The 27,728-nt window shown below is 45.6% G+C and overlaps 1 protein-coding gene across 1 annotated transcript in view; it reads left to right on the top strand.

The window, feature by feature from the left end:
• Positions 1-27,462, top strand: part of LOC142827199 (uncharacterized) — a 34,247-nt gene extending 6,785 nt beyond the window's left edge. The window contains exon 3 of the mRNA XM_075921414.1: positions 25,084-27,462. The gene's annotated coding sequence lies outside the window, so the exon portion shown is untranslated. The remainder of the gene's footprint in view (positions 1-25,083) is intronic.
• Positions 27,463-27,728: the final 266 nt, after the last annotated feature.

The following is a 27,728-nucleotide window of genomic DNA, read 5'->3' as shown; positions in this document are numbered from 1 at the left end:
ATGTCTAGTATAGTTGCAGCTCAGTAATAATAGATATAGTCCAAAGTATGTTTGAATTACAAAAGGAAAATTAATCTGATTTTTCAGCTTTTGAATTCACGTTCTCAGATCTCTAATTTTTCCACATACCAAAAATATACATTTTTTTTGGTTTGTTTCCTGGAGGTGACTGGAGAATTTTATTAGTTCCTTTTTTTCTTTATTTTGAAATAGCGAGAATTATCTTATAATTCAGAAAGGGCTGGCAGTTGTTATAAGATGAGAATACAGAGGGAGCATTGTTGTCCTAGGGTTCCAAATGTTGTCTGCTACCCAAAAGTGCCACAAAAATGTATGTCCAGGAGAACTTATATTTATTATTAATTAGGTTCTCAGTCTTCTTTTTTTATGGACCACTTGAAAATTACTGAGGGTCTCAGGAGACCACTTAATGATCTTTCCAACTATTTTAAAGCACTTGTATAAAAAAAAAACCTTATTAATTAAGGTATTGGTTCTATAATTAAAAGCACAGAACTCATATTTTAATATCGGTACTCAAAAACTTACAGTGGAATTCAGTTTTTATAAGCCCTGGAGCACATTAATACATGACTTGGAGTTTGCATAGATCCCTGCTTCAAAGAGCTTGCAAATAAGATCTTTATTCTATGAAATACCTAGCAGCACTCCCACCAAATCTTGAACTGCTTGCTACTTAAGAGTCAATGGGACTACTCTGAAAAGCCAGAATTATACCAGCTAAAGATCTGCCTTGATGGTTTCTATACCTCTCCTCAACCATAACATAAATCAGTAGTCTGGACAAGTGATTTCAATTAAATTTCATCAGTAGTTTTAGAGAGAGCTGTCCCTTCTCCCCTCCCCAGCAGTTACCAAGGTGGGGCTGGGAAAGGAGGATCTCTCCATCCCTTGGTTGCCCCCAAGCTGAGACTGGGAAGGCGAGGCAGGGCCTCTCTGGCAGCCATAGACCTGGAGCTGGGGAATATTGCCTCTCTCTGGCAATCATGTCTCTACACATCCCAAATTCCCCATACTTCATCTTCTCACCCCCTCCCAACCTGCTATTTCCCATGCCCCCCCAATCCACTTTACCCTCTCACCTACTCTCCTATTCTCTCCCAAGGTCACCAGTTCATCTTATATGTGCATCTTCTTCATGATCTGGGCACCTAATTAGTGGAGCAATGCCTATGCATCTCCACTAATAAGGTGGGCATCGCTTCATTCCTTTGAGTGCAGGCACCCAGGTGTGTACCTTAGAGGGAACTATCCTTCTATGAACAAGTTAAAAATTACTTAGAAAAGTTAGATGTCTGCAAATCACCAGGGCCTGATCAAATGCATCCTAGAATACTCAAGAAGCTTATAGAGGAGGTATCTGAAACTTTAGCTATCATCTTTGAAAAATCATGAAAGTCAGGAGAGATTCCAAAAGCTGGAAAAGGGCAAATATAGTGCCCATCTCTAAAAAAGGGAAATAAGAACAACCTAGGAAACTACAAACCAATCAGTTTAACTTCTGTGTCAGGGAAGATAATGGAGCAAGTAATTAAGGAATCCATCTGCAAACATCTGGAAGATAATAAGGTGATAAGTAACCAATCTGATAACTTTCTTTGATAGGATAATGAGTCTTGTGGATAAGGGAGATGTGGAAGACATGTTATACCTAGATTTTAGTAAGGCATTTGCCATGGTCTTGCACAATATCCTTATCAATAAACTAGGGAAATACAACCTACTTGGGGCACAATAGGGTATATCTAAGGGTATGTCTACACAGCAAAGTTATTTCGAAATAACAGCACTTATTTTAAAATAACTTTCTTAGCGTCTACCCAGCCAAATCACAATTTTGAAATAAATTCAAAATAGTGGAGCACTTATTTCAAATTTGGTAAACCTCATTCTGCGAGGAATAATGCCAGATTTGAAATATCTATTTAGAAATAAGTACTGTGTAGACACTTATTTCGAAATAGGGGACCTCCAGCCTTCCCAGGGTTCCCTGGTGGCCACTTCAGCCTCAACCAAGAACACTTCTCTCCTCCCCTCCGCTCCCCGGAGCCCTTAAACCTGGCCACAGTGCCTGTGCCAGCTCCAAGCCTGCCAGCCCAGAGCCAGCAGTCACTGCCCCAACCCAGTGGCCCCAAAACATGAGCCAGCAAGCCACTGGAAGCCAGCCCTTCCCCACTCCCCAGGAGCAGTCTGCCAGCTCCCAAGAGCCTGCCAGGGCCCGAAGAAGGTGGGCACCTTCCTGGTCCAGGGTGGAGATCATGGACCTTATTCAGGTTTGTGGGGGATGCCCCCAGTGTGACGGATTTACGGGTGCGAGCACCTCGCGCCCCCTCTTTTTGACTCAGCGTAGAGCCAGGGGCGGGGCTCCGCGGACCCACCGCCTCCTTTATTGTCCTTGTCCCCGGCCCCCTGGGCTTGTTGACCGGACCGCCCAGGAAAGGGGTGCGATCACCTCTCGACCCGGGATGGCCGAGAGGGTTCGGCGAACCCCGAGTTCAGGCCCCCTCCTTCAGCCGGAAGGGGGGGGTTGTCCGTGGTGTCTTAGGGGGTGGGGGTTGGGGACCTGACCCGGGCCAGCTTCTGCGGCGGGCACCTTCCGCCTTGCTTCCGGCTCTTGAGGGTCGTAGGAAGGGTGGGGGAGTGGGGGACCCGGGCCCGCCCTCACCACCGGGTCCCAGCCCGAGGCCCTAAGTGGAGTTGGAGTCTACGCGTCGCCCTCCACGGCGGATGGGGCGGCAGCCCCCGACTCCTCCGCCCACGGGCACCAAAAGGGCCCTGCCTCGGGCTCCTTCCACTCCCTGCTTGTCCGCCCCGGCGATGGGGCTGATTGGGGTGCACTCACCGCGCCGAAGTCTCCGGGTGCGTCCCAGCGCGAGTCGCCAGCTGCTGACTCCTTCCTTCTTGGTCGCCCCGGGAGCCGAGCCCTTGGCGCCCCTGGAAGCCAGGGTCGCTGCCTCCTCGCTCCTGCCCCCCCTTCCGTCTGCCCGGCCGCCATCTTTATGGGCGCCGGGGAGTGACGTCCGGGCGTTCCGCCCTGTCCGTGCGCCGCCGCCGCCCCCGCCCTTTCCCCAGCGTGGGTTCGTGCCCCGTTTAATGCCGCCAGCCGAGGCGGGCGGGCTGGCTGCTTCCGCGCGGCCCGCCCCCTCCCCCGCTCCCGGCGGGGTGCCCTGGGTTGGGCTTGCCGCGGCCCCAACTCCGGGGCTGCGATGCCGGTCGGCGCGCCGTTTGCGGCGCGCGGTTTCTCCCGAGGGGGGGGGAGTCCCGCTCCCTCCTCTAGTGCGGACCCCGCCGGGTCCGTCACACACCTCCCCCCCTTGGAGAGGCGCGCCCCGGGTGGAGACTGTTCCCCGATTCGGGAGAAAAAGTCTGCGTTCTGGTGGGTCGCCCCCGGCCGATGCACCACCTCAAAACAGTACGGCTGCAAGGCCAGGTACCACCGCATTATACGGGCGTTCGTCTCTTTCATAGAGTTCAACCAAACCAAGGGTGCGTGATCAGTCACCAACTTAAATTTATTCCCCCACAAATAATACCGTAAAGTGTCAATCGCCCATTTCACCGCAAGTGCCTCTTTCTCTATCGTGGCGTATGCCCTCTCTCGTGGCAGCAGTTTTCGACTGAGGTAGAGGACCGGCTGGTCCGCGCCTTGTTCCTCTTGGGCTAGTACCGCCCCGAGTCCCACCTCCGAGGCATCTGTATAAAGGATAAATGGTTTGTCAAAGTTTGGCTGCCTCAGCACTGGGGCGGAGGCTAGTTTGTCTTTTAAGGCCCGAAAAGCGAGCTCTGCCTGTGGGTTCCACCTCACCCTGGTCGGTTCTGTATTCCTTATCAGCTCCGTTAATGGGGCTGTCAGCGAGGCGAATTGGGGCACAAATCGCCGATAGTACCCGGCCAGTCCCAGGAACTGGCGGATCTGTTTTTTGGTTGTTGGGATGGGGTAGTCTTTCAGGGCTTGAACCTTGCTGTAAATTGGTTTCAACTTCCCCCGTCCTACTGCATACCCCAGGTAAGAAACCTCCCGTTGGGCGAAGTGGCATTTACGGGGGTTGGCCGTGAGGCCCGCCTTACCCAGGGCTGTCAGTACAGCATCGACGTGCTTTAAGTGTTCTCCCCATGTGGGACTATAGATGACAATGTCGTCGATGTATGCGGCAGCGTACTCCTGGTGGGGTGTTAGTACCCGGTCCATCACCCTTTGGAATGTCGCTGCCGCCCCGTGGAGACCGAAAGGCATGGTCCGAAACTGGAACAATCCGAATGGTGTCGAGAAGGCTGTCTTTTCCCGTGCCGCGGGGTCCAGGGGGATCTGCCAGTAGCCCTTTGACAAATCTAGGGTTGTTATGTAGGCCGCCTGCCCGAGTCGCTCCAACAGTTCGTCCACCCTCGGCATCGGGTAAGCGTCGAACCGGGACACGGAGTTTACCTTTCTGAAGTCTATACAGAATCGGGTGGCGCCGACGGGTTTGGGGACCAAGACGATTGGGCTGCGCCATTCGCTGGTCGATTCCTCGATCACCCCCCACTGTCGCATCTGCTGCAGCTCCTGTTTGACCGTATCCCACATTTTTCGGGGTAGAGGGCGTATGGGCTCCCGCACCGTCCGGCCTTCTTCGGTTATAATCCGGTGTAGCCCCAGCATCGTACAGCCCGGCCTGGTCGTCAGGGTCGCTTGGTGTCCCCGGAGCATTTCTTTCAGCTGTCCCTGTTGGGGAGGTGTCAGCTCCGGATCCCACGAGAGCTCGGTCTTTCCGCCTTCCTGCCCCCCCCCCCAGGGCCCCAGGTCCTCTCCTTCGGAGGGTGGTGCGATTAGCAGGGCCTCTCGGGGTATCCATTTCTTTAGCAGGTTGACGTGGAAGAGCTGCGTTCCTTGCCTGCGGCCGGTTAGTCGCACTTCATAATCCACCTCCCCCACTCTCTTAACCACTTCGAAGGGTCCCTGCCACTGCGCTAGTAGTTTGGATTCTGTCGTGGGGAGGAGCAGCATGACTCGGTCCCCCGGGTGGAAAACCCGCTGGCGGGCGTGGGCATCGTAATATTTTACTTGGCGCCTCTGGCTGTTCTCGAGGTTTAACCGGGCGTATTCGCCCAGCCGGCTTAACTTCTCCCTCAGTTGGGTGATGTAATGGACCGTCCCCCGCCCTGACCCCGTCGGTTGCTCCCAGCCCTCCCTCAAGAGATCGAGGATCCCACGGGGTCGCCGGCCGTATAGCAACTCGAACGGAGAGAAGCCGGTCGACGCCTGGGGGACCTCCCGCACCGCAAATAGGAGGCTCGGGAGCATCAGGTCCCAGCCCCGAGGGTCTTCTTGCGCGAACCGCCGCAGCATACCTTTGAGCGTCTGGTTAAAACGCTCTACTAAACCATCCGTCTGCGGGTGGTAGACTGATGTTTGCAGTCGTTTGATCTTCAGGAGTGCGCACAGCTCTTTCATCAGCCGGGAGGTGACATTGGGTCCTTGATCCGTGAGGATCGCCTGTGGCAGCCCCACTCGGGAAAAAATCCGCAAGAGTTCCCGGGCCAGGGTCGGGGCCTTTGTATTTCTCAGTGGGACTGCCTCCGGGTATCGGGTGGCGTAGTCTATTACTACCATAATAAAACGGTGCCCCCTCCCTGATGGCTCCAAGGGTCCCACCAAGTCCATGGCCACCCGCTCGAACGGAGTCCCTACTACGGGGAGGGGCACCAGGGGGGCCTTCGGCACCCGCGCGGGGGCCGTCCTCTGGCACTCGGGGCACGATGCACAAAAATCCTGCACCGCCCGAAAGACCCCCGGCCAGTAGAATCGCTGTAAGACCCGTTCTAACGTTTTCTCACGTCTGAGGTGGCCCGCCCAGGGGTTCGCATGCCCCAGTTCCAGTACTTCCCGGCGGAATCGGGTGGGAACTACCAGCTGTTTTTGCATTTCCCCCCTTTTTCCCTCTGAAACCCGGTATAAGCGGTCCTCCCATACCTGGAATCGGGGTCCTTGCAGCGGCCCCTCCGGGCCTTGCTCCGGATCCTCCGGCACCCCGGCTTGGTCCCAGGCATTCTGTAGGGTGGGGTCCATCCTCTGCTCCGTCATGAAGTCTGGGGCTGCCTCTATCTCCAAGCAGGCGGCCTTGCCGCGGAGTTCCTCGTCGCGGCACAACCCCCGGGGTTCCGTGGCTCCCCCTCGTCCCGTGGGGGCAACCGGGCCCTGAAGCAAGGCTCCAAACCCGGGCCAGTCTCGTCCTATGAGGAGGGGGTATGGCAAGGTCTGGGCCTTCCCCACCCGCCACAGCCGGTCCTGCCCGCCCCCGCTCAGGTGGACCTGGACGGTGGGGTAGGCGCGGGTGTCCCCGTGGACACATCTCATCCAGACGGGCTCCCCTTCCGGCCGCCGGGGGGGGATGAGGTCAGCCCGGACGAGCGTTACCGATGACCCAGAGTCCACCAGGGCTCTGACCGGCTGCCCTTCCACCATCATGTCTCGCACGACTCGGTTTCCCTCGTCGGCCTGGTCCCCTGCCGGGCTGGCTCCCTCCCCTTGGTTCAGCGTACAGTCCATTAAGGTGCATTCTCGCTTAAAGTGGCCCATCTGTCCGCACTGAAAGCAGGGGCCGCGGGTCCCGGCCCGGGCCTCTCTCGGCACCTTCTCCGGCGGTTCCTCCCCGCTAGTTCTCTCTGGGGGCGGGTGCGACCACACTGGGGCTAGGCGGGGGATATTGTCCCGCGCACGGCGTGGCTCCGGGGCCGGTTCCTTCCCTATGGGCTTCCCCCCGATCCGGGGCCCCCCTACCTTCGTGCCGGGTAACGCCTCTCGTCTGACGCCTCCCTCCTCTTGCTCCGCGAGGAGGTGTGCCTCCATTAGGTTCACTGCCTCCTGTAGGGTTGTGGGTCGGTTCCTCCGGACCCATCGCTGCCCTTCTCGGGGTAAGATGTGTATGAATTGTTCCATTACAATCATCTCGGTGACTTGTAGGCCCGTCTTCTGTTCGGGCTCCAGCCACCGATTGGCCCATTCCCGCAGGCGCTGGGCCACTGCCCGCGGTCTGTCTCCCGCCTTGAACCCCTCCTGCCGGAACCGCTGCTGGCAGGTCTCCGGTGAGTGTCCCAGCTGGTCCAATATTGCCTCTCGGACCTTGTAGTAGTTCAAGGCATCGGTGACCGCTAGGCTGCGGTAGGCCAGTTGGGCGGGCCCGCTCAAGTAGGGGGCCAGCAGGGTGGCCCATTGTTCCGGCGGCCAGCGGGCCGCTGTTGCCACTCGTTCAAAAGTTGTGAGGAAGGCTTCGGGGTCATCCTGCGGGCCCAACTTGCTGAGCCGCAGGGGTAGGTTGGGTCCTTCTCCCGCCCCATTGGGTCCTCCCCCCGTTGCCCCCCATCTTCTTTCTACGGTTTGTCGCCACTGGTTTTGCTGAGTGGCGAGTTCCTGAACTAGTTGCCGCTGGTGCTCTTGGAACTGGCTTGTCAGCTGTTGGATCAACTGAGTCTGTTGTTCCTGCTGAGCCTGGTTCTGCAATCGTTGGTTCCCTTCGAACCACTCCAGGAATTGGCGGGGTTCCATCGCTTCTTCCGGTTCCCCCGCGTCTTCTGAATCTGGGATAGCTCGATGCTCCCGACCTCGTTCATCTGTGGGGGATATTAGTTAACAGGTGCCCACATTCTCCACCAGTGTGACGGATTTACGGGTGCGAGCACCTCGCGCCCCCTCTTTTTGACTCAGCGTAGAGCCAGGGGCGGGGCTCCGCGGACCCACCGCCTCCTTTATTGTCCTTGTCCCCGGCCCCCTGGGCTTGTTGACCGGGCCGCCCAGGAAAGGGGTGCGATCACCTCTCGACCCGGGATGGCCGAGAGGGTTCGGCGAACCCCGAGTTCAGGCCCCCTCCTTCAGCCGGAAGGGGGGGGTTGTCCATGGTGTCTTAGGGGGTGGGGGTTGGGGACCTGACCCGGGCCAGCTTCTGCGGCGGGCACCTTCCACCTTGCTTCCGGCTCTTGAGGGTCGTAGGAAGGGTGGGGGAGTGGGGGACCCAGGCCCGCCCTCACCACCGGGTCCCAGCCCGAGGCCCTAAGTGGAGTTGGCGTCTACGCGTCGCCCTCCACGGCGGATGGGGCGGCAGCCCCCGACTCCTCCGCCCACGGGCGCCAAAAGGGCCCTGCCTCGGGCTCCTTCCACTCCCTGCTTGTCCGCCCCGGCGATGGGGCTGATTGGGGTGCACTCACCGCGCCGAAGTCTCCGGGTGCGTCCCAGCGCGAGTCGCCAGCTGCTGACTCCTTCCTTCTTGGTCGCCCCGGGGGCCGAGCCCTTGGCGCCCCTGGAAGCCAGGGTCGCTGCCTCCTCGCTCCTGCCCCCCCTTCCGTCTGCCCGGCCGCCATCTTTATGGGCGCCGGGGAGTGACGTCCGGGCGTTCCGCCCTGTCCGTGTGCCGCCGCCGCCCCCGCCCTTTCCCCAGCGTGGGTTCGTGCCCCGTTTAATGCCGCCAGCCGAGGCGGGCGGGCTGGCTGCTTCCGCGCGGCCCGCCCCCTCCCCCGCTCCCGGCGGGGTGCCCTGGGTTGGGCTTGCCGCAGCCCCAACTCCGGGGCTGCGATGCCGGTCGGCGCGCCGTTTGCGGCGCGCGGTTTCTCCCGAGGGGGGGGGGAGTCCCGCTCCCTCCTCTAGTGCGGACCCCGCCGGGTCCGTCACACCCAGCATCCATGATCTCTGCACTAGACAGAGGAACGCAGCCATTTATGGCAAGATAGCTGCCAGCCTGGCTACCAAAGGCCACAGGTGAACCCAGGAGCAGGTTTGCATGACAATTAAGTTGGTCCGGTGAGACCCACAACCCTGAGCCCTGAGCTTCTCCTCCCCCTTCCTCCCCTTGCTTCCCCCTTCCAGCTCCCTCCTCCCAGGTTCCCCCTCTCCTCTCCCATCCTCTCTTCTCCCCTCTCCCGCCTCCTTTCCCCAGTTTCACCAGAGTTTCATTCCAGTTTTCACTCCCCCCCCCCGCAGTTTTGTTAAATAAAGAGAGTTTGTGTTCATGAAAATACATGTATTTTATTTGACATCAGGAAGGGGAGTTATGGAGGGGTAAGTGGAAAGACATGAGGGAGGAATGAGGCACAAGCCCCCAGTGGGGAAGTCCACTCAGTGTGGATGTGCTATTTCAAAATAGCAAAATGCTATTTCGAAATGCATTTTGTGTGTAGACGCGTTATTTCGAAATAGACTATTTTGAAATAATACTATAGTGTAGACATATTCTAAGGTTGTTGCATAACTGGCTGGATAATCATTCTCAGAGAGTAGTTATTAACAGATCACAATCTTGCTAGAAGGGCATAACAAGTGGGCTACAACAGGGGTCTGTTTTGGGACCAGTTCTGTTCAATAACTTCATCAACAATTTAGATAATGGTATACAGAGTATGCTTATTAAGTTTGTAGAGGATACCAACCTGAGAGGAGTTGCATGAGTTTTGGAAAATAGGGTCAAAATTCAAAATGATCTGACAAACTAGAGAAATGGTCTGAGGTAAACAGGATACAGTTTAATAAGGACAAATGCAAAGTACTCCACTTAATAAGGAACCATCAGTTTCACACATACAAAACAGGACAAGATTGTCTAGGAAGCAGTACTGCTGAAAGGGAGCTAGGGGTCGTAGTGGACCACAAGCTAAATATGAGTCAACAGTGTGACACTGTTGCAAAAAAAGCAAACACGATTCTGGGATGCATTAACAAGAGTGTTGGGAGCAAGACATCAGAAGTCATTCTTCGGCTTTACTCAGGCTAATTAGGCCCCAGTTGGAGTATTGTGTCCTGTTCTGGGCACCACATTTCAAGTAAGAGTTGGAGAAATTGGAGAAGGTCCAGAGAAGAACAATACAAATAATTAAAGATCTAGAAAACATGACCTATGAGGGAAGACTGAAAGATTTGGGCTTGTTTAGTTTAGAAAATAGAACACTGTAAGGGGACATGATAGCAGTTTTCAAGTATCTAAAAAGGTGTTACAAGGAGCAGGGAGAAAAATTGTTCTCTTTGGCTTCTGATGATAGGGCGAAAAACAATGGGCTTAAATTGCAGCAAAGGAGGTTTAGATTGGACATTAGGAAAAACTTCCAACCACAGGGTCGTTAAACATTGGAATAAAATATCTAGGCAGGTTGTGGAATCTCTATCACTGGAGATATTTAAGAGCAGATTGGATAGACATCATCATGCAGGGATGATCTAGTTAGTGCTTGGTCCTGCTGTGAGGGCAAGGGACTGGACTTGATGATCTCTCAGGTTCCTTCCAGTTTCAGTGTTCTTTGATTATATGATCCATGGACCACGTGACTGGAGCTCATGAACCACTGGTTGACCATGGACCACAGTTTGTGAACTTCTGACTTAGAGGATCTATATTAAGTTTCCTAAGAAAAATGACTATGGCAGACAGGTAACTAGCACATTTCCATGAAAACAATTCTTGCTCAAGGTTATTTTCACTTCTCAGTTTACGTGCATCACTCCTGTGGCTAGGTCTACATAGAAGATAAGTTAAAATTAAGATATGCATCTCCAGCTACATTAATTGTGTAGCTTGAGTTAAAGTATCTTAAATTGAATTTTGGCGCTGTCCACAGTGTAGGAAGTCGAAGAGGCATTCTCTATTTGACTTCCTTACTGCTCCTAGGAGCAGGATTACTGGCATCGATGGGAGCACCCTCTCAGTAAGAATTAAAATACAGGACTATGTAGCACTTTACAGACTAACAAGATGGTTTAGTGTGTTTTCACTATACCTGCTAATTCAAACCCCGGAAGATCGACTGCAGCAGCTTCAATCTTTTCCGTAGTGTAGACATTGCCTGTATGACCAACACCACCCTGAGAACTATGTAAATCCTTCTAAGCAGAGTGTGGAAGAGTTTTGTGACATAATTTCCTACTCAAATTTCCTAACTTATTCAGTGGTACATGTAGTATTCCATGTATAAAATAGTCCTCTATCCCACCTGCCATTTGCATAGTCATTTCCCACTCCATAAATACTTGTTATCTTTCTACCCCATCTCGCATACATATTGCCATTGCCCTTCTGCTCTACTGGCTGTATTAATAACAAGCTGCCTCAGTCTGTCTCTGGGTGGGTTGGGTTGGTGTGTGAGGAATCTCTTCTGAGAATGATAGGAATCAGATCCCTGTGGTTTTGAGGAGTGAAACTTTTTAAAGAGGAAAGTAATTCATTGTAAATTGTGACTAATTTAGGTGAAATGTATGCATAAATATCCTTGTTCACTTGAGAATACAGGTATTTATACAAGGAACATCCTCTGTATGAACAAATCGCACTTAGCTGAGTCTTTGTGAAATGCAAATAAAATGAGTCCACCACCTACAAAAATTGAATTCAAATGGAAAAGCATGAGCACTTTTTGCAGTATTCAATCATCAACTGAGAGATTTTATGAGAGTAGTGACCTATAGGCACTATCAATTACGTAGTATAGTAAATATTTTAAAAAATATTTTGGGGAAAAAAAACCTAATAGTACATACAGAGTCACCCCTAGGGGAAGTGTGTGGCCCAGGACAACCCTTTCTCTGCCTCAGGCTCCCTCCCAGCCATCTCTTCCTGCCCTTGCCCCTCTTCCACTCCTGCCCTATACCACTCTTTCTCTTTCCCTAAGTCCCTTCCCCCAAGTGATGTAGCCAGAGGATTAGTGTGGGACCTAGCACCTGCAGTAGGGATTAGACCTACCTGTACACACACTGGTGGTGGCAGGAAGCAAAGTGACCCAACATCTGCCTGTTCCGCTCTGCCGGCTTCCAACCACGTTACTCCATTTCCTATTTCCAGGCATTGCTGGGGGAGGGGTGATTCCATCCCTTCTCCACCTCCATAAGCCCCGTGGCATGTCTAGGAGCTGGGGGAACAGAGTGAGCTGAGCTGGGTCACTCCACTTCCTACTGCTGCCGGTGAGTGAAAGTATAAGCCTGACTCCTTCTGCCAGCGCCAGGCCCCCCGCTAGTCACCCAGACTGCCATGAGCTCTGTGTGGCCCAACCAAAACATAGATTCTGGGGGCATTGCCACAAAACATCTGATGGACAGGACAATTCTGGTATGTATCAAAAACCTATCTGTCCTCTTAAGATTCTCTTACGACCTTTTTGAGGAACAATTTCCAAACTCATGATTTGAAATTCTTTAGGAAGAAAATGCAATACGAATGTGTCTTTGAGGATCAAAATTCAATACCTGTATTTGAGGATCCATGAACAGTGGGGAAATTCCAGAGGACTGGGGAAAAAAACTGTTGTTCCAGTATTAATAATTGTAAAGTGGATGAACTGGGTAACTATAGGCTTGTTAGCTAGACACTTATACTGGGGAAAAAAATGGATTGTGGCATAATTAATTCCATTCAATGTGTTTTTTTTGTGGAAACTAGATCTTATGAAATAAAAGTTATAATTTTATTGGAGGTTAGTTTTGTTTTAAAAAGGCAACAGTCCCTTTAAAATAATAATATTTAAAATAATATTTTTACGGTGCTGAATGAGTTTGGGCACCTCCAAGGTTCAAAGACTCATAGACTCATAGGCTGTGTCTACACTGGGCCACTTATTCCGGAAAATCAGCCACTTTTCCGGAATAAGCTGCGAGCTGTCTACACTGGCCCTTGAATTTCCCGAATAGCAATGATGCTCTACTGTACAAAATCAGCCGTTATTCCGGAAAAACTATTCTGCTCCTGCTCGGGCATAAGTCCTTATTCCAGAACACTGTTCTGGAAAAGGGCCAGTGTAGACAGACCAGTAGTCTTTTCCGGAAAAAAGCCCCGATCGCGAAAATGGCGATTGGGGCTCTTTTCCAGAAAAGCGTGTCTATATTGGCCACAGACTTCCGTTTTAAGCAGTTCCGGAAATTCATGCCAGTGTAGACACAGCCATAGACTTTAAGGTCAGAAGGGACCATTATGATCATCTAGTCTGACCCCCTGCACAGTGCAGGCCACAAAATCTCACCCACCCCTCCTAGAATAATCCTCTCACCTAGGTAGCTGAATGGGAACTTGTCTGGCATTTAGGCAAAATCCTGATGTGAAACTAGTCCTTGGTCTTAAGTGAGGAATTGACTTAAGAGTGCATGACATTTTGATGAAGAAATTAGCACTGTACAAAGTCAGCTCATTCAACATGTTTACAACTAAGTAATCAGACTCAATAAGCACTTATACACATGAAATCATTTCCTAATTTGGGAATTCCTAGCAGAGTCCCACAGAGATCTATTCTTGGTCTGCTGCTATTCAATATATTTATCAACAATCTAGAAGATAACATAAAACCCTTTACTGGTAAAACTTACAGCTAATGCAAAAATTGGTAGACTGGTAAATGATAATAAAGAAAGATCAGGTCTACAATATGATCTGAATTGGGAAAGTCACATGATATCATACCTTCAAAAACCCAAACCTCAGATTCTTTGTCACAAAGTGCCTTTTGGTTAATTTATAGTTTTACAACAAATTCACATGAGATTTGTGGGTAGTCACAAATCACATTTCAGGATGAGGGGTTGTATTTTAAAAGCAGTTACTGTGAAAGGGTCTCTTAGGGTACATGTACATAGCAGAGTTATTTTGGAATAAATGAAGTTCTTCTGAAATTACATAGTCCTCATCTACACTATAAGCAGTAATTTTGACATAATGTCAAAATAATGTCAAGCTGTAGGACTTCTTACTCTGACTCCTGTAACCGTCATTTTATGAGGAATAAAAGAAGTTGAAAGAAAAGTGCTCTACCTTAGACTTCCTGCTGTGTAGACAGTGCCAAAAGCCAAAATAAGATATTTCAACGTAAGCTACACAATTGTTGTTGCTCAAACTGTGTAGCTTATTTTGGCTTTATCATAGCTGTGCAGACGTACCCTCATGGTGGATAACCAAGGGTGCATCTATACAGCACCCTTAGCATAACTTATTTTGAGATAATTTCAAAATAGCTTATTTTGAAATTGGGTGCTGTCTACACAGCACCCAATTTCAAAATAAAATACTGTTCTGACAAGTCCTTTAACCCTTGTGGAATGCGGGTTACGGGGACACCAGAATAGCTTGCCCATTATTTTGAAATATATTTTGAAATAACAGACTTATTTAAAGACCCAGAATTGCTATTTGGGATACTTCGGTATCCCAAAATTGCCCTGCTGTCCAGACATAGCCCAAATGAACATAGCCCTGGGCAAGCAATGGCTAAAAGATGATTACAGTGTTTGGATGTGTAAATGGGATTACAAGTGCATATGGTATTAATTCAGCTATTACATGAAAAATGCAAATTTGATGTCTTAAATTTTAAAAGGATTTTGATGAATTGGAGAGAGGTTAGAAAAGAGCTACAAAAATCATTTCTGAAAAGCCTGCCTTTCAATGAGAGTACATCTAAACTATGTGCTATTTTCAAAAGAGGATATGCAAATTCGGTGGGAGCTTTCGAAAGTGAAAGTAGCCTGGACACGGATTTTTGGGAAAAAAACCTTTTTTGAAAAAAATGCACAAATCTCATTTTTTTTAAGGAAGAGCGGTTTTTTCGAAAAAGGCTTTTTTCCAAAAAAAAAAAGGCGTCCAGACTACTTTCACTTTTGAAAGATCTGCTTTCAAAAGTGAGATCGGAAGAAGATATACAAATTCCTGCAAAATTTGCATATCTGATTTTGAAAATAGAATGTAGTCTACACATGAGATGTCCAGCAAAGACACAAAAAGATTGTCTGGAAGCTGAATCTAGAAAAATATGGATTAGAATTAAGGTACAGTTTTTATCACTGTGAGTAATGAAATCGTTGGAACAATTTACTTTGGCACGTTGTATATTCTCTGTCATGTGAAATCTTTTAATCAAGATTAGGTATATTTCCAAAAGATATGTTCCAGCATCACTGACCTTTGATGTCAGAATCATTTGGCAAAATTATATGGTATATGTTATGCAGGAAGTCAGATTATATGCTCAAATGGTTTTCTCTGCCCTTAAAACCTATACATCTATTAAATATTTATTTATCCTTTTTAATCTTAGATTCTATGCTTGTACAAGAGTATCAGGGAAAAAACATTTTGTAGTGGTTCTGGCATCACAAATGAAGCTTGGATAGTTTATAAAGTTACCAGAGCCCCATAGTTGCATTGTTTTCCTGCAGCATACCATAGCTCATCCAGGGTGACATCAGTGAGAACTGATGGATATGCAGCACTTCTCAAAATCTACCTCTTTTATTTAGAAATGGAACTCAGGATTTAGCATGCTACTTTTGAGAATCTTGTTGTGATAGGGTGCAGTCACAGAAGACCCCTTAACATTATTCTTTAGTGTACTGATCATGCCACTGAAGCCTGCCTTCTTGCTCTCTAGGAATCCGCGCCATCCTGTCCTGCTGGGCCAGATCCTCTGGTTTCTCCCAAACAAAGCACAGAGTTGGGGTAACTACCTCCTTACAGAGCAATGGGGACATTAAATTACTTCAGCTCTGGAAGGACACAATTCTAGGGCATAGAATCCAGGAAAGTTGGGTTCCCAAAAGAAATCAAAAGCCAAATAAATGCATCTTTTTCTATGTAAAACTTTTACATAGTGGGTATGTCTACACTACAGTTTTGTTGGAAAAACGGCCATTTTGCCGACAAAACTTGAGGAAAGTCCACACTGCAATTGAGTTCTTCCACAAGAAAATCAAAAGAATGGAGGGGTTTTTCCAGCATTGGTAATCTTCATTCCATGAGGAAGAAGTCTTTTTGAGAAAGAGCTCTTTCACAAAAAGGCGTGTGTGGATGGGGGAAAAGGAGTTATTTTGGAAGAAGAGGAAAGAAGAAAAAGCACAGGTGCCCTGGTGGCCATTCTGTTCATAGCAATCACAGTTTACATGCAAGAGTACATCCATTCAGTCCGGATGCTCTCTTTCGAAAAAGCAGATTGCTTTTTCGATGCATTTTTGCAGTGTGGATGCTCTCTTTCAGAAGAAGTTTTTTCAGAAGATTTTTTCCAAAAAATGCTTCTTCTGAAAGAAGGCTGTATTCTAGATGTAGCCAGTGGAAGTTCATCAGGTAATCTCCTTTATCAATGAAAGAGACATGCATATTGGTTGCTCCCCACCTCCAGGAAACAAATAATTTACACTGGGCATGATGAGAAACAAAAGTGTTTTTATTAAATACAAACAGTAGGATTTAAGTGGTTGCAAGTGAAAAGAGACAGATCAAAGAAAGTTACTAAATTAAAATGAATTGAAATGCATAGCTAGTTCCAATTCTCTAAGGTCACTTCTACACAGCAGGGTTAAAGCCAAAATAAGCTACGCAATTTGAGCTACATCAATTGCATAGCTTAAGTTGAAATAGCTTATTTTGGGTTTTGATGCTGTCTACACAGTAGGAAGTCCAAGAATGAGCATTCTTCCTCCGACTTCCCTTGCTCCTCATAAAATAAGGGCTCTATGAGTTGGAGTAAGGAGTCCTCCAATTCAACATTATTTTGACATTATGTTAAAATAACCGATTGTAGGTTAGACGTGGACTATGTTATTTTGGAATAATGTTAGTTATTCCAAAATAATACAGCTGTGTAGATGTACCCTAAGAAACTTTTTACATGAAAATTCTTATCCTAAACAGCTGGTCTTATTTCAGTTTAAATGAAAGTTGCGCTTTTATTCACAATTGGATCCATGTCTCCAGCCCTTCAAAGTTCTTTGTTTATTCTTAGAGTATGCTAGGCAGTTTCAAAAGCCAGAGGAAGACAAAAGGGAATTGCTTCCTATTGCTTAAACAGACTTTTCCCCAGGGTGGGAATCCTTTGTTTTTCATCACCCCACTTCCCCTTTCCATGGAAAAATACCGGGTTCAAAATGGATTTCAATACCAGGTTTTATGGTCCCATGTCTTTCTAGCACCAACCACCATTTGGGCTTATAAAACAAACAAGGCTGTTCATAAGTCATTGAGTTGACCATTAAATCTTTAGGCTTCTGGGGTACCACTAATGGCTCTCATTAGCACATTTAAAGCTGTACATAGTTTCATGCTTCATATTTCTAACTTCACAAACAAAAATGATACATGCACACAAAAATAGGATATACATATCCAGCAGATTGTAACTGTAAAATTGATAAGTAACATGACCTGTTTTTCATAAAGCATTTTTTGATATGTATAATCATATTGACGAGCCAGTTCCCATAAGTATGGGTGAACATCACACTTGTCTAGAATTAATATAAAAAAATTGAGCGTTAGAACTTTGGAGTCAAAGTGCATTCTATGTCTTAAAGAATCTTTGGAAAAAAATAGACTAACCGAAATACAGGATGTTTTCTCACAAAGGCGGTAAAGTAAAACAACTTTTTCAACTTCAACGAGGAAATAATATGAAGATTTTATTCACATCCTAGTATGGAGTCTTACTGTGTTTTGCCTTGTTTTTTATGAAAAATTGGCTTAATGATCAGTATTCCTTAATAGGCTAATCTCATTTTGTTACCTTGGGAATAGGGTTTAGTATTTAACTACCCTTATTATATGTTTGTGCTGTGTTAGTTCTTCAAAGCCTCAATCATAAAAGGGCCATTGTGCTAGATACTGTACAAAAAAAAGAGTCAATCCATGCCTTAGAGAACCTGAAAAAAAAGAGCCATAGCAATAGGGAAATATGCACACAAATAATTGAAATTATATTGAAACTGAATGAATGGTTGGTCTCTGTTAAAGTGAAGGGAACTTGTGTCCTATAACAGCACAGTTAGTAATAATTGTGTATTGTGTAAATATCCTTCACTTTGTTGCAAATCAGCCGTTAGAATCCCCCAGTTCCATGTAAGGGACCAACAATACAGCTGCCTCATAGTTTTATCCCTCTCTCCAGTCTATTCATTGATCCCAGCCTGGTTCTCTCAATCTCATAATTATTCCTTGCCCTTCAGAAAGACTTAACCATTTTCTCATTCTGCTTTTGGGGTAGTTTTTAAATTTGATTTACAAAAAATACATTTTATTATTCATTCCATTACTCTCCCTTCCACACATAGCTTTCTTTTCTCACATTAAATAATAAAGTTTGGATATTTGGTCTCATGGGGAAGAGAAATGTTATTCTACTGATCTCATGTGTGTCTCTCGCCCTCTAAGCTCGTTTGTTATTGTCCCTTTTTAAGAAGATGGGGAATGAGGATGTCACTGAACCATCTTCTGACAGTCAATGAAGAAGTCTCCAGAATTAAAGCTGGGTGAATATTTGTTCTCAGTTCTGCCAGCAAACCAAAAATTAATGGAAAAAAAATTGGTTTGGTTTGGTTCCAGAAATGTGTAGAAAGAAATATCAAACAGTCTTTTAGTGGCAGCTTCAGAAAATACACATGTACATGTTTCCTTTTATACATCAATCAGGGTTGAATTTCAACTCTGAAACCAGATCTCCCCTCCTAAGTGAATATCCTAACCACTAAGATAGAAGCTACTCATTGAATCCAAGGCCAAAAAGGACCACTGAGATAATGTAGTCTAATCTCCTGTATAACACAGCTGTAGAAGTTGCTCAAAATAATTCTTGTTTTAATTCTTCTGGAGTAGGTTACTGTCAGTTTCTCCTGGTGAAGCTGTTTCATATTGTATAAATATTCACTAGGCCAAAGAGACATAGAGTGGTGATTAAGGCATTTAGATGGAAGGAAACAGATGTGGAATCAGATCCTTCCACTAAATCTGAGAGAGAGAGAAGATTTGAATTAATATCCCCTAACTCCCAGGAGAGTTCCTTGATCACCAGACTAGAAAGTCACTGTGGGTATGTCTACACTACCCTCCTAATTCGAACTAGGAGGGCAATGTAGGCATACCGCACTTGCAAATGAAGCCCGGGATTTGAATTTCCCGGGCTTCATTTGCATGAAGCCGGCCGGCGCCATTTTTAAATGCCGGCAGTTCGAACCCCGTGCTGCGCGGCTACACGCGGCACGGAGTAGCTAGTTCGGATTAGGCTTCCTAATCCGAACTAGCTGTACTCCTCGTTCCATTTACAAGTGCGGTATGCCTACATTACCCTCCTAGTTTGAATTAGGAGGGTAGTGTAGACATACCCTGTCTCTGTTGTCTTTTCCATCAATCAAATGGTTTGGTAGCACTTTATAGACTAACAAAACATGTAGATGGTATCATGTTTTGTTAGTCTATAAAGTGCTTCCAGACCATTTGCTTGCTGTTTTTTTCTGTAACAGACTAACTCGGCTGCTCCCTGAAGCTCCTTTTCCACCAATGAATATTGGTGTATTTATATAAAGTGGAACAGCTTCAATGGAAGAGAATGAGAACAAATTAGGTTGTTGGCTAGAGTACTTACCTGGCTAATAACAAGATTCTCTAATTTCAGACCCCATGAAAATAAATGTTGAAGTATTTATACACATACAAACACACACTTTTCTGAAGCTAACCCTGAGCATCTTTTCTTCCCAACTGAAGCTTAGTTTAAATTTTCAAATAACTTGGGATCAATGGAAAATGTGTTTTTTCCCCCCAATGAACTGTTAGTTAAAAAAATGCATTCAGCTCTCCTCAGAATACAAGAGTGAGACAAGGATATTCTTCCACCTGTATTTTAACATCTGTAATTCTTGAACTTTCAATTTATTTATCCAAAAAAGATCTGGTACCTAGTGGGGAAAGCAAATCAGCCTGTTTGCCATGTTCAGAAAATTCTGTGTATCCATTATGAATGATACTGATCTTGACTTGGTGTTCAAACTTAAAAATAATTATCTTTGGATTGGTTGTAATCTTGACTCTGAAGGCATTTTGTTACAATGAGGTTATATATGTAATTGGAAAAGGATGGGAATTTAAAAGGAAGTTGAAAAGCCAATTTAGATTTACTGTACACTATGCATGCCTGCTACAGTATATAAGAGCAAGTTAATTTTGTTATGTTACTATGCCGGCAATAGCCAGTGACAAATGGCACTCTCTTCTCTGTTGAAAGTGGAGAACACAGACTAAGTTCTTGGCTGCAGCTGATCTGCAAAGAGCAGAGGTGATGTATGTGGAAAGGAGACTGAAAGCTCACCATTGGTGTCCCCAGGTTTGTTCTGTTTAAGGCTAGTCCTCCTGTGTGGTATTGGAACAGGTGGCAGAGGAGGGAATCGAGTAAGGGCTTGTCTACACTACACAGTGAATTGACATTGTAGCAATCAATCAACCAGCAGTTGATTTATTGTGTCTGCTTAGATGTGATAAATTGATCTCTGAGCACACTGCCATTGATACTGGTACTCTACCAATATGAGAAGAAAAATCAGCATTGACAGGAGAGCAGCCCACATTAACTTTACCACACGCAAGATGCTATGGTGATTATGTTGACATTAGGTACTCTATTTGCGTAGCTCAAGTAGATCGACAGCACCAGTAAGAGTAGACCAGTCCTGAGAGACCAACAAATCTCGGAGTTAATCCTTATACCGGAGTTATTCCCTTAGTATTGGGGCCAGACTTCATTAGCAGGGTAGCACAAAGTATCCTGAGAGGAAAATCTGGTCTTAGACCATAAACTGTGGTCCATAATAGGATATTCAGGAGCAGCTTAAATGCATATTTCCTTAATCTCCATGAAGAAAAGGGTGTGAACTGCAAGAGGAACTAGATATCTCCTTCAGGTGTTACTATTAGAAGTGCTTTAACAATGTATATTAACTTCATAAAATTACTGTATATGAGACTCATATCTTTCCTAGTGATACCATCATTAATACAAACAGCAGATAAAGAAAGAGGGATGGAGCACTTAATGCTACCGTTCTGCACTTTTAACCAGCAGTCGTCATTAGGTATCAACTGAAGGCAATCCTGAATATCTGCAGCATATTCTTTTTGGCTAATTTTGCTGGCAGTGATAAATTACAGTGGGACAGTGTAGCAATTATTTCAAGGGAATTCTGGTTTATCGTTTTCAAGTGAAGTGTTCAACAATAATTTCACATTGTGTGTAAAATGAATGAATGAAAAATTAAATCCAATGGCAGGTAGATATAGATACATATGCAGTTATAAATATGCACATGCATACCTCAATTTGGAATGGGAAATATGTAATTAGATAAGGAAGAGGATCAATAATAGTTTTGAGCAAAAAGTAAGAATGCAAAACCATGCTGTAATCTTCCCACAGTCCAAGTAAATTTAGCTAGAGTAATGAAAATTCCAAAACCATAGAAACCATTGTATGATAGCTGCTATAATGTAACATGTTGTTATATAAAGCCTGTCACAGGCTTAAATGGTTATTTACTTAAACCCTGTAAACACTGAGCAGATGCTGCTGGGTTCAGATGCTGCTATTGGAAACAGGCCCTCTTCTTTCTTATAAGAACTCTTTTGATTTATAGGCCTCAAACAGGAGTGCACTGATCTTATCTGAAACATCTAAAGTAATGAGATTAGCAGAGAGAGAAAAAACAAGCAGATAGCATTATATAGCATCTTTAGGGGGCAGAATCACAAGGAATTCAATTTGTGCCAATCTAGTAAAAATTCAGTTACCACTGCCTATCTTCCAAAGTATAGAATGCCAAAAGAACCCAAAAGAACACCTTTTGAAATAAGAACAAGCTTTTGAAAGTCCACGCACATGATTATTTTCAGTCCCTGGAAAAATCATAGAGGGGATCCTCAAGGAATCCATTCTGATGTAGTTGGAAGATAGGAAAGTGATCAGGAATAGTCAACATGGATTCACCAAGGGCAAGTCATGCCTGACAAACCTGATTGCCTTCTATGACAGGGTAATTTATCTGTGGATATGGGGAAGGCAGTGGATGTGATATTCCTTGACTTTAGCAAAACTTTTGATACCGTCTCCCACAATATTCTTGTCAGCAAGTTCAAAAAGTATGAATTGGGTAAATGGACTGTGAGATGGATAGAAAACTGGCTAGCTAATCTGGCTCAAAGGCTATTGATCAAAGGCTCAATGTCTGGTTGGCACTTGGTATCATGTGTAGTGCCCCAACCTGTTTTGGGGCAGGTTTTGTTCAACATCTTTATTAATGACGTGGATGAAGGGATGGATTGCATCCTCAGCAAGTTTGCAGATGACACTAAACTAGGGTGAAAGGAAGATACACTGGAGGGTAGGTATAGGGTACAGAGTGACATAGACAAATTGAAGGACTGGCCAAAACAAAAAAATTGGATGAGGCTCAAAAAGGACAAATGTAGAGACCTGCACCCCCAGATGGAAAAATCCCAAACACTGCTACAGGCTGGGGACCAACTGGCAAATCAACAGTACAGCCAAAAAGGAATTGGGGATTATAGTGGATGGGAAGTTGGATATGAGTCAACAGAACCTCTTGCAGCCAAGAAGGCTAATGTCATATTAGGGTGCATTAGGAAGAGCATTGACAATAGATCTAGTGAAGTGATTTTTCCCCTTTATTCAGCACTGATGAGGCCACATCTGGAGCATTGCACCCAATAACCCTCCATTATAGAGAGGATGTGGACACATTGCAGAGAGTCCAACAGAGGGCAACAAAAATAGTTAGGGGGCTGGAACGCATGACTTATGAGGACAGGCTGAGGGATTTGGGTTTATTTACTCTACAGAAAAAAAGAGCGAGGGGGGGACCTCAACTACCTAAAGGGGCATTCCAAAGAGGATGGAAAGAGGCTGTTCTCAGTGGTGACAGAACAGGGAGCAATGGTCTCAAGTTACAGCGGGGGAGAATAGTAGGAAAAACTGTATCAATAGGAAGGTGCTGACACACCAGAATAGGTTATCTAGGGGAGGTGGTGAAAATTCCAACCATAGAGGTTTTTAAGTCCCAGTTTGACCCAGCCCTGACTGGGATGATTTAGATGGGATTGGTCCTGCTTTTAGCCAGGGGTTGAACATGACAGATTCCTGAGATCTCTTCCAATTCTGTGATTCTGCCCAGGAAAAAAGGTATTTCCAGGGCTGCAAGCTGTTTTCTTGCAGTGAATTCCCCAACGGGGTAGACTGCCTAAGCAGGCCTACTAATCTTTTCTCCCCCACAACAGTAGGCAGAGTAATTGCCACTGTTAAGTTACCACACAGTTCATTCTAATAAACTTACTGGAATTGGGGTTATCTCTAGTAAGGGTTCTAGCCTACGAACAGTTCTTCAAACAGTATATTGTTTTCCTGTGTTAGAAGTTCATAATTCCTTTTTCTCAGAACATGAACCACTATGCATTGTAGAGATACTTCCTTCATTCTATTTGGAACTTTTGATCCTGGTAATAGATAATTAATAAACCAAAGATCTCTTCCTTTTGAAGGTCAAAACTTAAAATTGTAAGGTCCAGAGGTGGGCATTTGTATTCCCCTCCTTCCAAATATTTCCTAGGAACTAACATATCATTCTTGTTAGAGCCAATTATTTCAAAATGTCCTTTTAAGCTCATAATACTTCATAAGTTTGGGATTAATACATCTTCAAGACAAGTTGCATAAATCACCCATAAACATTTCCATGTCTAATGCTATGAGGTCCTAAGATACATAAACTTAATTCAAAATGGTTTGACTTGACTCAGTAGTATTTTTCTAAGATATTGTAGGAAATTGCCATGCCTGTTGCACAGGGATCTTGTGGGAAAAATAGTATGTGATCGTGTCATTAAAGACTATATTATACCATATATATCCTGTGGGATTTAATTAAGGTCTCACAGGTAATCTTAATTCTGGCACTTTCTAACTCCCGGGTGATTGACTTTTCAACTTTAATAATGGTTGGTCTTTTAATTCTGTGTGCGTGTGTGTGAGAGAGAAAGAGACAGAGAGAGATTCCTTAGTTTTTTAATGTGGAAATACGTTGACTTGACTTGAACTAGTGATGTTATTGGTAGTGTTGGTCCTCTATAAGCACCATCACTAAAAGGCAGTGGGACACTCTTTTGCCTGTGTGTATCACAGATGTTTGCTGACAGCAGAGCAATAGTGATACTCAATAATCTAAGGTTCAATTCCAGGCTCTGAAGGGGAGTGTTCTCCAGTGGGCACAAACTGCTCTGCCTTGTCACTTCTAACCCACCTGTTCCATCCTGTTTCCTTTTCATACCTCTCTTCTTATCACAATTCCATTCTCATTATCTAGCCAGTCCCACTGTTTGCTCCCTGAGCTTGTCATCATGACCCCAGTATCCAAATTCCAGTCACTCACTCCCAGATGATTATCCAGTCTGTCTCCCTCCTCCCCCCCCCCCCCCCAAACCTGGCCTCTAGTTAACAGTCCCATACTCTCCATCCCTGGTGGCTCCCATTCTCAGTATCAAGCAGAAAAATTGGAGGGAGAGAGAGAGAGCCTTGCAAATGTGTTTAATATCAGAATGCTGAAACCCAAAAAGAGAAGCTACTATGCAGAAAGATGGGGAAAATTGCTTGGGGAAAAATGGAAAAAAGGATTAGAGGGAAGGAAAATTTTCAGAAATGAAAACAGAGAAGGAGACATTGGTAGAAATCCATAGCAATTATGTTAAATATATTATGCTTTTGATCTCAAGGATTCCTACAAAGGGTAATAAAGAATAAGAATCTTGAAAGATCACTCTACCTATACGCTGCATGCATATTTTGATGATTCTGTGTTTTTGTTTTCATTTATGGTTTTTTTGCTAAAACCTAGAACAGTTAGAAACTTAGAAATGTTTAAGGTTCTTCCCTCTCACACATTTCAAAAATTCTATTTAAAAATCTTCACTTCCATCTGCTATGAACAGTTGGTGCTAAGTAGATAACAATTAGAATGTTTTCTTTAATGTCTTCCATTTTGGTGATGTAGTGTCTTTAATTTCATTCTCAGCTAAATAAACGTTAAAGTACAATTGTGCTTAGGTTAAATTATTATTATTACAGATAGTTACTCCTACAGTTAAATTCCCTTTTTCAAAAGCCATCATTTAGCAATTGTCAGAAGTAAGTCTGACCATTTTAGTCAGATGTGATCATATTCATATTGGCTTCACCACTGGACTACAAATTCTGGAATAAATTGGTGTTCATTGTCTGAAGTCTTTATCTTGTCTGTCTCTTTTTTTTTCATTTTAGCACAAGCAATAAGAAGCCTTCCCTAGCGCACAGACTGCATGTCACTCAGACCACATCTATGCTACAAACATGGAGACACATAACCCTGGAGTGTTTGTAGAACTAAAGAAGAACCAAATGTGAGGGAAACATGATGATTTCTTGGAAGGCAGATCTCAGTGGGACATAGCAAGAACCAGTTCAATAGTGACATTCACAGAGCAGCTGCATATGGTGGAGGGTAGCTTCTTGGCCTGAGAAGTAAGCACTGACTGATGGGATCACATTGTGATGAAGGTTGGGGATGAGGAGCAGTAGTTGCAGAACTACTGAATGCATAAGGCTGAAACATGCAACCCCAGGTTGCCACCGGTCGAACAGGAATCAATTTGGAGTCAGGAAATCCACCTGAGAGGAGAGCTGTTGTGCAGGCAATTAATCATGGGTGAACTCTGACAGCTATATTTGTGGTGGGGGGACAGCTCCAGCCAGGACACCAGCTCCGCTTGTGGGTTGCAAATTCTATGCTTGCCAGAGGACTGGGCCTACCATGGGGTTACTGCTGGTCCGGGGGAGGTGGGGTAGTTGACATTCCCACTGTTTCTCCAGGCCTCACACAGGAACCTTGAACACTTAACATTTGTTCCTGTGTGGTTATGTGGGTGTCGCTTGTCATGCCAAGACAGGATAACTGAGTGGAGCTGTGTGTGTGTATCTGTGTATTTGTCCTGGTCCCTTTCTGTGATGGTGAAAGAAATGTGAAGACTGAGAGGGCTGATCCAGCCATGTGTGCATTCATATGGCACATCTTATACAGGCTGAAGCCAATTCCTCTCATTCACTGGCTCTCCCCCCACTGCCTGGGGTGATGGGAGCTCCTGTGCCTCTGTGTCCCTGTGCATTATTGGAGCTGCTGCTGATGATGGACGGGATTAATTAGGGAGGCCCAGCTGCTGTTGTCCACTGTGATGACTTGAGTGCAACAGTTTTGGCCACTCTGGCACTGGACTTGATAGCGCTACTTTTCTGGTTCCTACATGTGCTGATGTGGCCACGTTCCTGCTGGGACTGCTGCAGCTCCAACTGTATGTCATGGGGTTTCCATTTCTCTGCCACATGGCACAAAGGAAACTCTGGGACTGATAAAAACCCAGCACTCTGGGTGGCTGGGGGATGATGAGGTGAAGAAGGAGGAAGTAGTCAGGTCAGGGCCTTCTGACAAGGCCCAGCCTACTGCATTAAGTTAAATGCACCAAGTCTCATTCACCTGACCGTGGATGTCCCTTGACACATGGTGCTCTGGGTGGTCACCCATACATAAACCGGACCTGTTTGGAAGAGAAATGCCTCCTTTTCCCCCTCCCCCGTCCCAAATCCTGTGCCCATGATGAGGCAATGTGCAGCACATAATAGATGATTTTGCAGCACTGGGATTCCTGAACTGCAATGGACAGTAAGAGTTGACATAAGGAACACAGTATCTGCACTCACATTGTATCAATCCCATTATGTCAACCATGATTCAGTCCTGATTGTGGAGGTGGTGTTTCAATATAAACCTAATAGGCTGCTCAAGCAGTGAGAGACCAATGTGAGTATAGACGCACAAACGATTTGATTGACGTAATCTGCCTTACATCCAACTAACTGTGTTGTGTAGCCCAATACTTACCGACAGGCTTGACGCTACTGCCAGATTGCCCTCACCACGTTGTTTTTAGCAGCTCACTTTCAAGTGTCTTTCAGTTCTACCTCAAGCACATTTTACAATTTTTTAAAATTTTTAAGCCCCTTCACTCTAGAGATTTTGAAGCTCACATCTCAAATTTTTCTCATTTTAACCTTTTTTGCTAATTTTCTTTTTACCTCCATTTACCAACGTGTCACCTTTCTCCACCAAGTTCTGGATTATATTAATTATCATGTAAACTAAAAAAAACCAAACAAATAACTATTAACTTCTGCGTACCTTGTTCCTCTGATAAGTTGATATAAGAGTTCAATACTGAAATGCAACTCTTCTCTGGCTTCATGTCTACTGAGAGGATTAATTATAGAATATTCAATGCTGCTATAGAGCAAACCTCCAGGGTTAAAGGATTATCTTACTCCCTGCTCACCCTTAAACCAAAAAAGATTGCATACTGTAGGAAAAAACCCATGGGGTTTTTTTTCTTGTTAACATGATTTGGACTTGATAGACTGGATCAAATTCAGAAGTGATGCCTAAAATAGAGTAAGCTAGACTCCCTCCCTTCTGACAGTGAATCACATGTTGGAGCTGTTCAAATTAATCTAATTTACGTGCCTTAAACTGCTCAAAAACCTTTGTTAAAGTTTGGCTATAAATGTTGAAATGATTGCATCCAGTATGTTATTAAATCTGCACAGTTGGACCCCCAGTAATTTCAATCAGTGCTATGTGGATGTAAAGTAAGGGCCTCTATGTGAGATTTTGCAGAACAGGGAAAACAGCTTTCTCTCCCTCTCCCTCAAACACAGCACAGATTAACTACTTACAACACTGTTTAACCTCCCAATATAATTTCAAAAAATGAAAACTTCTGATGCTTTAATAGCTTTAAAATGCTATCAAAGTAGGAATTACAATTAAACCACACAAGAAAATATGAGATCACCTATCACATCAATTTATGTTGAGCACA

Source organism: Pelodiscus sinensis, chromosome 2 (assembly GCF_049634645.1).
Source record: "Pelodiscus sinensis isolate JC-2024 chromosome 2, ASM4963464v1, whole genome shotgun sequence".
In the NCBI taxonomy this organism is placed as follows: Eukaryota; Metazoa; Chordata; order Testudines; family Trionychidae; genus Pelodiscus; species Pelodiscus sinensis.
Note: the sequence above shows the minus strand (reverse complement) of the source record. Positions and strands in the feature narration are given on the sequence as shown.